This window comes from Acomys russatus, chromosome 1 (assembly GCF_903995435.1).
Source record: "Acomys russatus chromosome 1, mAcoRus1.1, whole genome shotgun sequence".
NCBI classification, from domain to species: domain Eukaryota; kingdom Metazoa; phylum Chordata; class Mammalia; order Rodentia; family Muridae; genus Acomys; species Acomys russatus.
In genome coordinates this window covers 114,014,478-114,028,567 of record NC_067137.1, presented here as the reverse complement: position 1 = coordinate 114,028,567, position 14,090 = coordinate 114,014,478, and the positions used below count along the sequence as shown (strand labels likewise).

At 47.0% G+C, this 14,090-nt stretch overlaps 1 protein-coding gene across 1 annotated transcript in view; it reads right to left on the bottom strand.

Moving 5' to 3' along the window:
- Positions 1-3,963, bottom strand: part of Vrk1 (VRK serine/threonine kinase 1) — a 69,254-nt gene extending 65,291 nt beyond the window's left edge. The window contains exon 1 of the mRNA XM_051151112.1: positions 3,846-3,963. The gene's annotated coding sequence lies outside the window, so the exon portion shown is untranslated. The remainder of the gene's footprint in view (positions 1-3,845) is intronic.
- Positions 3,964-14,090: the final 10,127 nt, after the last annotated feature.

The following is a 14,090-nucleotide window of genomic DNA, read 5'->3' as shown; positions in this document are numbered from 1 at the left end:
GATGGTGGTGGTGGTTTTTCAAAACAGAGTCTCACCATGAAGCACTGACTGGTTTGGAATTCACTATGTAGATCAGGCTGGCTCAAACTCACGGAGATTTGCCTGCCTCTGTCTCCCCAATGCTGGGACTAAAGACGTGTAAGCATCCTCTTACAATTCCACACAGTCCATCTGAATAAGCACACAGTGAGATAGCCAGTCTGTCTAAGCACACAGTGAGATAGCCACACAGGCCATCTGTATAAGCACACTGTGAGATAGCCACACAGTCCGACTGTATAAGCACACAATGAGATAGCCACACAGGCCATCTGTATAAGCACACTGTGAGATAGCCACACAGTCCGACTGTATAAGCACACAATGAGATAGCCACACAGTCCGTCTGTATAAGCACACTGTGAGACAGCCACACAGTCCGTCTGTATGAGCACACTGTGAGATAGCCACACAGTCCGTCTGTATGAGCACACTGTGAGATAGCCACACAGTCCGTCTGTATGAGCACACTGAGATAGCCACACAGTCCGACTGTATAAGCACACTGTGAGGCAGCCATACAGTCTGTCTGACATCTATGTCCAAACATTTGTTATTTAGTAACTCAAAACTACCTTACCTAAGACTAAATATGACTCACAACATCAATTTTCCCAAGTTGACAAGCATGCTGCACCTAAAGAAATTCTTAAGCTTATTAAAGAATGGCAGTAATGCCGGGCAATAGTGGTGCACACCTTTAATCCCAGCACTCGGAAGGCAGAGGCAGGTGGATCTCTGTGAGTTTGAGGCCAGCCTAGTCTACAGAGCAAATTTGAGTACAGCTAGAGCTGTTATACAGAGAAAACCTGTCTCGAAAAACCAAAAAAAAAAAAAAAGAATGGCTGTAAGGGCTGGAAAAGTTGGAAAGACGGCTCAGAGGTTAAGAGCACTGTTTGTTCTTTCAAAGGTCCTCAGTTCAACCCCCAGCAACCACATGGCGGCTCACAACTATCTATAATGAGATCTGGTACCCTCTTCTGGCACGCAGACACACATGCAGGCAAAATACTGTATAAATAATAAATAAATCTTAAAAAAAAAAAAAAGAATGACAGTAAAATGTCCTTGTCATTAGTACTTGTTGATAGATGTAATACCTACTCTGGGGTCCAGACACACCTAATAGCTCCCTAGGTTCCGAAGAGCTGCTTTTAAAGCATAGCCTAGCCAGGTGAGGCATGCATACCACCCCACCCACCACACACACATAACTGGGCACTTGGGTAAGCCATGAAGATTGTTGTGGGTTCCAGCCAACCTGGATTGCAAAGTAATTCTAGGGCAGCCTAGACTACACAATAAGATCCTGTCTCAAAAAAACTAAAATTAAGTTAATAAAAAAACAAGCACTACATATATACCACTCAAAAGAATAATGCGCTTGAGTTTAAGCCTAAAGATTTCGGGCAATATTCAGAAATGCAGCAAGAATATCAGGAAAGCACGCCAAGCTACTTCAGTGCAGCAACCTCTGGCGAGGGGGCTTGGATACCATTCTCAGAGTGAGTCTTAAATGGCACTGGATGTCCGTATGGCTTTACAGTGACAACTACAAACAGTCAAAGAAATACGGACCAAAAATTTCACCACTGAGCTGAAGGTTTGGCTGCTGAAGTTACCACTCTTCTAAACTCACCTCATACCCTACTGCTTCAACAAAACAGTATAACGCAAGAATAGGTTTTGCACTTAGCAGGAGCCATGTGGCTTCAGGGGAATGAATCAGTCTACGTCCTCTCACACTTACAATGAACCTTGACAGCCAGGCAGTGGTGGCACATGCCTTTAATCCCAGCACTTGGGAGGCAGAGGCAAGCAGCTCTCTTGTGAGTTCAAGGCCAGCCTGGTCTACATTGAGAGTTCCAGGACAGCCAGGACGACATAGTGAGACCTTGCTTGAAAATACCACAAACAGCCGGACGGTGGCGGCACATGCACTTTAATCCCAGCGCTTGGGAGGCTGGGAGATTGCTGAGTTCGAGGCCAACCTGGTCTACAAAGCAAATCCAGGACTGCCAAGGCTACACAGAGACCCTGTCTCGAAAAACAAAACAAAAAAAATAACAAGCAAACCCCTGACAAGCGTCCAAACTGCGCCACCAGTCTAAAACCTGCTCCAAGCTCAGCCAGTTACATCCAGACCAACCTCTTCAGCAGCCTCATTTCTCTATCACAAGACAACAGCACTTCAATTCCCAGCAGGCTCACTGCCTGCTGCTTAGAGACAAGAGCCTTTGCTCATTTGCATAAACTTAAGGAGTCACCCTTCTGGATTTGATGTGAGGTAAATCCCATTTCCAAATGTGTTTGTTTTTTAAAATCAATAATATTTTAAGGTTTTATTTTCCAAATCAAATCCTAGTTGTAGTATGTCTACTAGGGACTTCTTTACAGGAAAACAGTCAAAATTAAATCTTTGTCTTTTCTAGACATCTGGGACATTCACTTATTTCACATTAGTTCTCAAAATTAAGAAAAGCTGGCCTATTTCCTGTAAGAAATTTAATTTTAGGATCTGTCAACATTTTAGATGCACTGCTGTTATTTTTAAAATACACACGCGCGCGTACTTGAGTAAGGCTCAGTGTAAGCTTTCCATATAACCATTCCCTGGGCACTCAGGAAGTTATTAGATGCCAGGCTCCCTGCTTAGCGCATCCACACCACCATCTCATTTGCTTAACAAATAGACTCTCATCATCTCTGCAATGGCAAGCCTTAGCAGCAGCCATTCCAGTTATCAAAGTGATACAGTATTGGATACTAGCGCAGTACCGAATCCCTAATCCTAAACCCGCACTTGTTATCCAACTCAACCCATGTTACTGTGTCAGCACCGCCTCTGTCAGAAATGCTGAGTCGCAGTGCCCGCCATCTGCGGTAGCACAACGGGGAAAGCCATTATTAAGTGAAGTCAACTTACATGCCTCCCTCCAGGTAGATGAGCATTATCTTAACTGCCCAGAAATCTAATGCCAATCATAACTGTAAATTAAATTTCCCCAAACATTATGATCGGCATCACTCACACACACACAAACATACACACAAAAGTGAGATGCACTCTTAAAAAATAAGTTCTGTTCTACATTTCCTTTTTTACTGTTTTGAATTCCAGACTCAACAGATGGCCAATTCCAGTTTTTGTTTTTGTTTTTTTAAAGAGAGGGTGGCATTAATTAATGAAGCTTTACAAGGATCCCATAAGTTTAAACACCACCTTCCCAATGGCAAAATCCTCTTTCCAAATTGTGCCAAGAGCAATGAGGGAGGGAACGGAAGATTACAGACATAAAGAATAGTTAACTTCAAAGACAATACGAAAAAAAACCAGTTAGCTTCATCGGGATTAGCATGTCTGTCTCTCTCCACGTTTCTCAAAGACTATGGCCCAAGTTTTACACCTACGGCTATTTGGACTGGAATCGTCTAAACCTTTGGCTCTGGAGAAAACCTAAGTTCGCTTTTGAAGACCGAGAAATAGGGCTCCTGCGGTAGAGCTCACAGGAGCAATGCCGGGCTAGGGGCGAGAAGCTGGCAGCCCGCGGGTGCCCCACGCCTCATCGCAACGCTCCTAAGAAAGAGATAGGCTCGGCCGCACCTGGTACCTGTCACCCCTTGTCTGCTGCTCTGGCCCGAGCCAGGCTTCGGGTGGCCTTCTAGAACCGGGCTTCCGGCAGCTCCGCGAGCCGGTTGGGAAGCGAAGGTTCCCGGGCAGGCCCAACTCAGCCGCGGCGGAAGACCAAATGCCGCTCTGAAGCGAAGCCCTACCAAACGTCCCGCCGCCAGCCCCAGCTCCCTACCCAGAGCGGCCAACCCGCCGTCCACAGCGTAGTACGAACTTCCCGCCGCTTTCCTCGACTCGCAACTTGCCCACAGCACTGTCCACGCCAGACCCTGCAGTACTGCGCCTTCCCATTGGCTGCGAGGGACAAGAGAGGCGGGGCGAGAGGAAGGCCGCGCTTCCCCCGCCACCTCTGCGGGCATGCCGGGAGTTGTAGTCCTTGTTATCGCTCCAAACTGGGAATTGTAGTCTTTGAGCCTCGGAGAAGGCCCGGAGTCCTCTGAGCCCGAGGGCTTCTGGGAAGTGTGGTTTACAGCTGCTGGGACTTAGCTGTTGTCTTAGGAGGTTCTCTCAAAGTCCTAAGAACCGAAATAAATATTACCAACACTCACTGTAGGTTGATTTACTAAACGATTAGACAAAGAGACTCATTTCAAATTTCCGAAACACATCTCGGTGTTTACTTAACCCTCCTCAGTATTTAAGCTGCAGTTCTCAAATGCCAGTTTGCTTTGTTTCAAGGTCTCTGTCATCCTAAAGGCTGTAAGCATGGGCTTCAAACTGCATTTTGGATCTGCGTCTTCTGGAGCCCTGGGAAAGGCTTTCGGTGTTCCTATTAACTGCATTGTTTTACCAATTTAAAGGTTTTGTTTTGCTTTGCTTTGCTTTGCTTTTAAGACAAGGTCTCACTATGTAACTCTAGCTGTCCCAAAAACTCACTATATAGATCAGGCTGGCCTGGAACTCCCAGAGATCTACCTGCCTCCAACTCCCAAGTGCTGAGTTAAAAGTGTGTGCCTCCGCTCCTGGCCTATGTTGTTTCTTAAAGTGAATCCTATAACATTATATGAACTTTAGTCCCCACAAAATCTGAGTCGTTGCCCAGTGTGCAGTTTAACATTGATCTTCTTGTCTTGAGTTTGCTGCCCCAGGTACCCACAGCTGCTTCTTCCCTCTCTTGCCTGCTGCCCCATTTAGCTGCCCCACAAAACAATTGCCCTGCATGTCTCTCTGCTCCCAGGCATTTATGAAATTTGATCCGGGGACTGGGGGAAGGGAGGGGATCCTGAACATTGAAGAAAAAAAGAAAAGAAAAGAAAGAAAAGAAATGTCAGCTAAAGAAGGTGGTGTTTCCAGCCAGGTGTGGTGGCACATGCCTTTAATCCCAGCCCTCAGGAGGCAGAGGCAGGTGGATCTCTCTGTGAGTTCAAGGCCAGCTTGGTCTACAGAGTGAGTTCCAGGATAGCCAGGGCTATAGCACAGGAAACCCTGTCTATAAACAAAAAAACAAAAACAAAAACAAACAAACAAATAAAACAAAGGTGATGTTTCTTCCGATTTCTTCCCAGCAAAGACACACTCAAGCAGGTAAGTCCCTTAGCTGAAGGCCACTGCCCCCTTAACCCCACCCCCACCGGGCTTCCCACAATTCTATATGTGGGAGAGCATGCCATTGTGACCATGCCATTGCTGGAACTGATAACATAATTGCTGCCTCTGAGCCAGAAGTCACTGCTCCATCCTGTGTGGCTCCATGCCCCACACCTTTCTAAACAGCCTCGTCGAATATAAATCCTCCTCAACAAATCCTCTCATGGCATCTGCTTTCTGTACACACCCCGACGGAAACACAGGCACAAGGTGAGCTCTTGATGAATATTTGTCAGCCAAGAGGCTTCAAGATTCACACATCTCCTGAGTGTGAAGTCCCACAGCAAGACTCTGTCTGTGGTCAGAATGCTTTGAGTGAAAGTCATTCTGCATGCACAAACATGTTCACACATGCGTGCTTGGAGTGGGCTTTACTTGTCACAGTATGACCATGTTCCCCTAAGCTCACCATAGGCGTGCAGGAGAAAGGTCCCTGCTTTCACACTGGCTTGACAATTGGCCGACCTTAAAGCACAGTTAAGTCAGCAACAGTGCCTGGATTGTTCCAACGTGGGAACAGAACGTATCCCAGAGCTCATGGCTCTGGCACTCTCGGATGGCTCTCAGTTAAGTGCTACTTTGTGGCAGCTATGCTCCAAGGCTGTTGCCAACACCTCCAACACCACCCACGCATGATGAGAAGTCCTACCAGTGCACAGCGTAGCAGGAGACCAGTCCAAGCTGCCGTCATGGTGACAGCCTGTCTAAAATGCCACCAGTTAGGATGCAACGCCTGGGACATAGGACACCTTCAGTACATTCTATGAGTTGATAGGTTGGTGTGGAGAACAAGCATGGCCAGACCAGTCATCAGTCCTAACCTGCTGAGCTTCTGAAACTAAGAATTGAGCTTGGGAGTATAATACTTTGAGAGCTGGGTCTGGTGGTGCACGCCTTTAATCCCTGCACTCCGGGAGGCAGAGGCAGATGGATCTCTGTGAGTTCAAGGCCAGCCTGATCTACATAGTGAATTCTTAGACAGCCAGAGGTACACAATGAGACCCTGTCTCAAAAAAATCAAAACAAAACAAAAAAACCAACCTCCACAGTCCTAACATTTTCAAACATTTACTGTGAACCAGGGCTTAGAGTATTCACCAAAGTTCTCAATTAATACTTAAGGAAGCCCTACTGTTAGGCAGGAATTATGTTTTCCTTCCCTCCCACCCCCCACCGAGACAAGGTTTCTCTCTGTGTAGCCTTGGCTGTCCTGGACACTCTTTGTAGACCAGGCTGGCCTCGAACCTCCCAAGTGCTGGGAATAAAGGCATGTGCCACCACATCCAGTTTAGGAATTATGTTTTTCATATCTTCTGATTCAAGGGATTCGTGTTCTCTGAATCTGCTTTTGGATGCTCTTCTCAGGGCCAGTTTATACACAGCCTCAGAACACAGAGGCAATTCCTATAGACAAACCCTTTCAGCCTGGTGATAGCGCTGTGAACAGAACAGGGTCGTAGCTAAGTCATGAGACCCCATAGCGCAGGGGCCATGGAGGATCAAGCAGCCGACTAATATGAAGGTTAGGCAATGTGAACAAGTTCTCAGCAAGGAGGACTGACTACAATCTAGTGGGTAGAATCTGCATTGACCTGCCACACAGCCAGAGCCCAGGGTGGCCTTTTCCAGTTCTGAGAGCCCCTCAAGGCCTGGCAACCCTACACAGAAACATGAAGAAGTCGACTGTAGGAGATGTTTTGAGGGAAAGAGTGGAGGTTGGCACCATCTTCCCTCCTCATGGAAACTCCATCTGAGAAACTCAAGCGACCAACGTAGCCATTAGGAAGTGACGCTTCCCTGGCAGGCCACCACCAGGTGCTCACTCCTCCCAAGAGTCAGTTCTTGAGTCCATGTTTTCATCTGTGGAGTGGGACCAGTCATCCTCAGCTAACTAGCAATTTGCCTCTCCCAGACCGAGGAGAGAGAATGAGGTAAAGCTTGGGAAAGGCTTTGATCCATCTGGAACAAAGGCCCTGGGTACCCTTATTAATTACAGTAACGCGGGAAAATGCTGCATCTGGTAAAGAGGGAGATGAGTGGGAAGCAAGGAGCAAAGCATGTAGGCGTCTCTAGCCCTGGTTGGTACCCACTCAGTACCTTGACTTCTGAACATCTCTTTGTCAGGCATACTGTCCCAATACACTTAAGATCTGGTAGGAGAGCCAGGTCCGTGCGCAAATTCCAATAAACATGGTTTTATGAAAATTCATTGCTTTCTAGAAAAATGATCTCATATAATCCTGCAAGGCAGATGGTATAGGACCCCAGTGTCTAGATAATTGAACAAGCTTCAAAGCCACCATGTTAATCTCAACTGTCTAGTAATAGCATGTAGAATAGGCTGGGGGAGGGCCCTCAGGGCATGATTGTATGGGACTACCTTGATTGCCTTAACTGAAGTGGGAAGGCCCACCCACTGTGGGTGGCACCACTCCCTGGCTGGGGCCTGGATTGTGTAAGTGTGGAGGACAGTGGCTGAGCTGCAACAGGCACTCACAGCTCTCCGCTCCCTGATTGTGGGTCTGATGTGAGGAGATGCTTCATGCTTCAGAGCTGCCTTCCCCCCCCCCCCACTCGGGACTTTACTGTGACCAATGAGCTAGAACAAACCGTTTCTCCCTTAAGTTACTCTCGTCGCGTATTTTATCACAGCAACAGCAGAAGTAACTAAGATAATTATGGACTGACTTTGATCCATGCAAGGCCACTGTGAAAGCTAAAGTTTTGTTTGCTTAAGAGATCTATAAAACAAAAATACCTCTAACATGTAAGCCACACTTGCCTCAAGGACAGATAAAGTTCCTGAAATGCTGGTGTTGTTTATGTATGGTATAACAAACCGTGTGTTTTCACTTCTGCACACAAGTTTGGTTGCCTCAACTGTACAGGATGTGCTTGATCACATGTAGGCAGGAGGCATGTAGGCAGGAAATATGTCAGGCTATATGCTGCCCGCCCCCACCATTGGACAAAGGCAGGAAGTGCGTAGCCTAGTGGGGTTTGCCATTATACGGCCCTCCAGCTACTGTAATTTGGTGCCATACTCTCAGCATCCAGACTAAGGACTTGGCCAGGGTCTCTCATCCTGGCCAGAATTTAATAAAGCTTTCTTCAAGTTTGGCTCAGGAATGGTGGTAGTGGTCCTCACGCCCGGTGAGAGTTACAGACTCTAAGGTGAGAAAGTGTAACGAGGAGCCAGCCAGTGACTCCCAGCCCAGCCCTCCGGTGATGTCATAGTTAATTAACTCCCCTTGTTAAGTTCCTCTGTCCTTCAAATACCCATATGGTCAACTTGGTTACAGAAGAGAAGCTGGCTCCACAAACGCAATCTCTCATTCATTATCTTTTAATTTTAATTAATTAATTAATTAAACAACATTCCTTTACTGATTGTGTGAGTGTGAGCACGTGCCACAGAGCACATGTGAACGTCAAAGGCCAGCTTGCGGGAGTCAGTTTTCCCCATCACCATGTGGGTCTCTGGGATCAAACTCAAATTGTCGGCTTTGGTAACAAGTGATGTACCTATTAAGCCATCTCACCTGCCCCATCTCATCAGTTCCAAGATGCACGCTCTCCACATTTTTAATCATTGAAATTTGGATACAGCTTTCAGCGTGTGCCTGTTGCAATCAATGGTGGTCTTATTTATCCACTAGCAGCGGAATAAAATAATGTAGAAGTCTATGCACAATAAAGACTTGGATCTAGCACGCCTTTAATCCCAGCGCAGGTGGATCGATGTGAGTTCGAGGCCAGCCTGGTCTACAAAACAAGTCAAGGATAGCCAAGGCTACAGAGAGAAACCCTGTCTCAGGAAAGAAAAAAAAAAAAAAAAGACTTAGATCTAATGAAACTCTGGGGTGTTACTACTAAGTTTACCTCCTTGAAAGTCCTCCCCCAGGGCATTCCTACTGTTCGTTTTACCCTCCACATGATGCCTCAGATCTTATATTCCTAGAATCTTACCGAAGTGGACCTTACTTCCTACCTTGCCTAGAGAGAGGCAGAATGCTGGTGGATGCCATTGTGGGTTTGTGAATAAAGAAGTCCCCTGGATGAGCAGCTCCTCTGCTACGTGTATAGATGATTAACTCTACCAAACCTGCTACCTTCCCCCCCCCCCCCGTTTCCCCCGCCCCTGCAACATGCTCCTTCCTCATCTGTCACATCTGATAATGAGAGCACATATGTAAAATTGTTCGTCTGACAGATAGGAAAGTCAGCCTTTCCTCCTAGACCTCTTAATTCCTTCTTCTGAGCACCATGGGGGTCTCCTTCTCTCACCACTCCATCTCCAAACCAAACTACGAGCAGCTGTCATTATGCGTCCTTCATGGCTAGACTTGGGGCAGAACCGCACGCATGCTCAGACCCAGCTGCCAAGTTGCGAACTGGGAAGGGAAGGCGAGCTTGTTCAAAAAACAAAAGCAATTGTCGCTTTTCTTTTTTGCAACCATCCAGCTCTTGTCATGTTTTGATGTCACGGCTGCTCCAAGATTCTAGGACAAAAGACACTATATATAAGCGTGATTGTGAGACTCAAGGGGGTTCTGAGCAAAACAAAGTCCTTTTATTACCAGAGAACCGGAGAGACTCGTTGCTAAATATAGTTACTCCATGGAAATGCATTTTTCCCCTTTTCTCCCCATCATCACCCCCTATACCCTATTAGTAGTCTTTTCCGAATGTTCCTCCCTGTTCGGCTTTTTATGATCTTGTAGCCAACATACATACGGTGTGCTCATAAGAGCCTCATCCAGTCTTCTCCTCAGCTCTTTGGAGCAAGGCATCATTGCTAGCCCACTTTACCATTAAGGAAACTGAATCTTTGAGAGCCCTGGCAACTTAAAGCCAGAACTGGGAAAGAGCAGAGCCAGGATTTCAGCTCACCTATAAGGTATCAGTGATGACTGCCTTTCTTTGTGTCAAGGGGAGCATGGGGTGACACCACCAAGGATTTATCACGCTACCTAGTATTCACCTAGGGGTAATCTGGTCACCAAAGCAAGTGCCAAGTAGGTTGTCGACAGCGGCTCTTTCATTGGTTCAGGGAGGTGCCATCTTGGCTAGCCAGGGTTCTCTGGGAGTTCAGGGCTCAGAGCTCTACTTGGCTCATGTGAACCACTTCCTCCTCACTTCCCTAAGGCATGCTTAGACCCTGTGGCTTCCTTGAAGTTCAGTAAGAAAGGCATGCCAGCTCGAAGCCTCAGAGGAAGAATGCCATGTGAGAAGTGACAGGACCAGCACCTCTCAGCGTAGGTATTTGAGGATGCGCTAATTTTCTTACATTATTCTTTGAAGATTTCATACTTTTGAAACTCTTGGTGATAGAATTCAGAGACTTTCTTAAGCTGTGGGGTTAAAGGGCTATCTTAGTTTATTGTCTATTGCTGTGATAAAGACAGTGGCCAAAAACAATGTGGGGAGGAAAGGGTTTACTTGGCTAACCCTTCCACGTCACATTTCCTCATTACAGGAACTCAGGCAGGAACCTAGAGACAGGAAGTGAAGCAGACACTGTGGAGGGATGCTGCCTACTAACTTGCTCAGTCAGGCTAGCTTCGAACTCATAGAGATCTGCTTGCCTCTGTCTCCTGTGTTCTGGAATTAAAGGTATGCACCACCACTGCCTGGCTCTTTTCTTTCTTTCTTCTTTATTTTCTACTTTTGGTTTTTTTTGTCAAGACAGGGTTTCTCTGTGTTGCCCTGGCTGTTCTGAGCCTTACATTGTAGACCAGGCTGGCCTCGAACTCACAGAAATCCACCTGCCTCTGCTTCTCAAACACTGGGACTAAAGGTGTATGCCACCACACCTAACTCGGTCTGCTTTTTTCCTTTTAAGCGTTATTTATTATTTGTACAGTATTCTGCCCACATGTGCGCCTGTCTACCACAAGAAGTCACCGATCTCATTACAGATGGTCGTGAGGCACCCTGTGGTTGCTAGGAATTGAACTCAGGACCTTCAAAAGAGCAGATAGTGCTCTTAACCACCGATCCACCTCTCCAGCCTCCTTAGTCTGCTTTTCTTATACATCTCAGAACCACCTGCCCAGGGACGGCATTCTCCCACATCAATCATCAGTCAAGAAAACATCCAACAAACTTGCCTACAGGGAAATCTGAGGAGGACATTTTCCCAACTAATGTTCCCTCTTCCAAAATGACTCGAGCTTGTGTCAAGTTGACAAGGGCTGAAAGAAAGACTAGAATGCAGCAAGACTCCTAGGAGTCTACTGTCCAGTCCAATACTATGGTTCCTTGACAACGAGGACAGGCTGGGAAAGGCAAGAAAGCATGCCGGTACTGAGGAATCCACGGAAAGGGATGGGTGTGTACCCGCATCTCTCCACATCCAGAGCAAGTCCCAATGGTAGAAACAGAGCCCCAGATGACACATATCTATGTGTCTCAGAAAATGAAGTCTCAACTCGTCTCCTGATCTCCGGATCACTTGCTGTTCTTCCAATACCAGTTCTGTAGTTTAATTATGTCCTTTTTCTCCAATGTCATGTGCTAAAGTCATGCCCCCAGGACATCAGAGTGGCACTGTGTACAAAGGCAGAGCCTTTGAAGAAGAGGTGACTGAGTTAAGATGAGGCCGTATTTGTAGGTTTAATATGGCTGATGCTTTTCTATAAAGAGGAGAGCGGAGCAGAGCCCCACATGGGGGAGGACCAGGCAGAAGCCACAGAGAAGACACCAGTGGCAAGCCAAAGAGAAAGGAACCCAGCCAACACCTTGATCTTGGACATCTGCGTACCATCCTGTGAGGAAATAGGTCCCCACTGTTTAAGTCACGTGATCTGGATATTTTATGATGACTGTCCTGACAAACTAATGAGTGTGGGACCATCACTCAGAGTCATAGAGCTGCTTGAGTCTGCCAGGAGGCTGTCTGTGGCCCCAGGAGCTGCTCCCCTACTGTTTTCAGCTCAGTGGTCCATCTTTCCCTCACATCAATGTCTCCTAGCAACCTGTTTGTGAGCCAGGTCAGGAATCCTTTCTTCTTCACTTGGGATGGAGGGAGCATCCATGAAACCAGAAGTGTGAACAGAGGGAGAGGTGTGAGCACATCTCTACTTCAGACAGTTAAACACATTGACAAGACTCCTAGGAAAGCCTCAAAAGGGGACAAGAATACAGTGACGGACTTAGGTGGCACCTGAGTCCTGTGGAAGACATTGACTTCTTTAATCTCCATGATCAACCCAGAAAGAGAGTATGGTTATCATAGCCTCACAGGGGAGAAATAGGACCCGGGCTTGGAGCGGCTTGCCCCTCCAAAGTTAATGGTGAAGGCCAAGCACTGAAACAGATGGCTGTGATCTGAGCATTTGGGAAACTGAGGCAGTAGGATCTCAAGTTCAAAGCCAAATTGGGCAACAGAGTGAGACACTGGAGAAAGAGCTAGAGAAAGGGCAGGGGTAGAGGCAGAGACAGAAAGAGGGAGCACTTTAAGCAGTGGGTCTAGGGGTAGGCCCTTGGGTCACTGGGCCTTGGAAGCGACTGGTGAGGTTTTCATTTCTCCCACGTTTCTACCATCAGGACACGGTGGTAAGCTGATGGAGCCTTGGCGCCCTGGCCAGTACCATGCTGCTTGCACTGCCAGCCTCCTAGATTGAGAGATAAATAAGCTTCATTTCTGTTCAAGGTACCCAGCAGAAAATGGACCAGCTACAGCCAGTTAGTGACAGCGTAGGGTTTTATAGCCTGGACTGCATGCCTCTAACATGGCGATAACTCCACACTGCCTCCTTAAGACTGGATAAGTGGCCATTTCCCCCTTTCTGCACAAATGTCCCTTGCCTAATACCTTGGGAGAGAATGAATAATCAGCAAGTTGACAAATTATACTCACTTCACACAAACAAGCGGATTGTTATTTTGCCTCTCACAGGTGTGGCTTGATTGCAGACCATTAGTGACCATTAATAAAAGAAACCTGGGCTGCAATTGACACATACGTCTGAATTTCCCGAAGCTTGCATTTCACACCGGGGAGCTGAGCTCAGCCAGTATTTTCACACTGTAACACCTGCAGCAGAGGCAAAAAGCATGGTTTAACCAAGGTAACTTTTTTTTTAACTGGGAATTTAATTTGTGAAATTGGTCATTGCTTCCCATGATCACCGTTGGCCCTAGCTCACCACAGAGATAAGCCCGAAAGGTCTTGAAAATCTGTTAAGCTGCCTAGGGAAGATCTGGACATGTTGCAGGACCCTTTGGTGCCTCCCCTGGTTCAACCGGAAGTTTATTCATTCACTATTAAATAAGCATTGGCTGAGCACCAACCCAGCCCTACTGTAAGGCAAATGGACATAAACTGAAAGACAGTTATAGAGTAGGGTGATGGCCATGTTATGACGGCATCGATGCTCCCACGTTCCAATTTCCATGAGAAAAAATCCTTTCCAGCCAAAAGGAGAAGCTAATGGAAAGGAATTTCAGCTCCTTTTCCATAAACCTCTCTGAGAGAAAAAACATTGCGCTCTCTCTCTCTCTCTCTCTCTCTCTCTCTCTCTCTCACACACACACACACACACACACACACACACACACACCGTATTTTACTCTTCCTCATGTGAGATGAGGTGAGGGAAAATGAGGAAAATAAAATAAGGTGAGGTGAGGTGTCGCCTTATGGACTGTCTCACAATACATCAGAAGGATAAGGGGCCGAGGAGGCGGCTCAGTTGGTAAAGCACTTGCAGCACAAGCGTGAGGACGTGGGTTCGATCCGAGCCCCCACATGACAATGCTGGGCACGGTAGGATGAGCTTTCGATACCAGCACTGAAGAGGCTGGGACAGGAGGAGCTCTGGGAGAC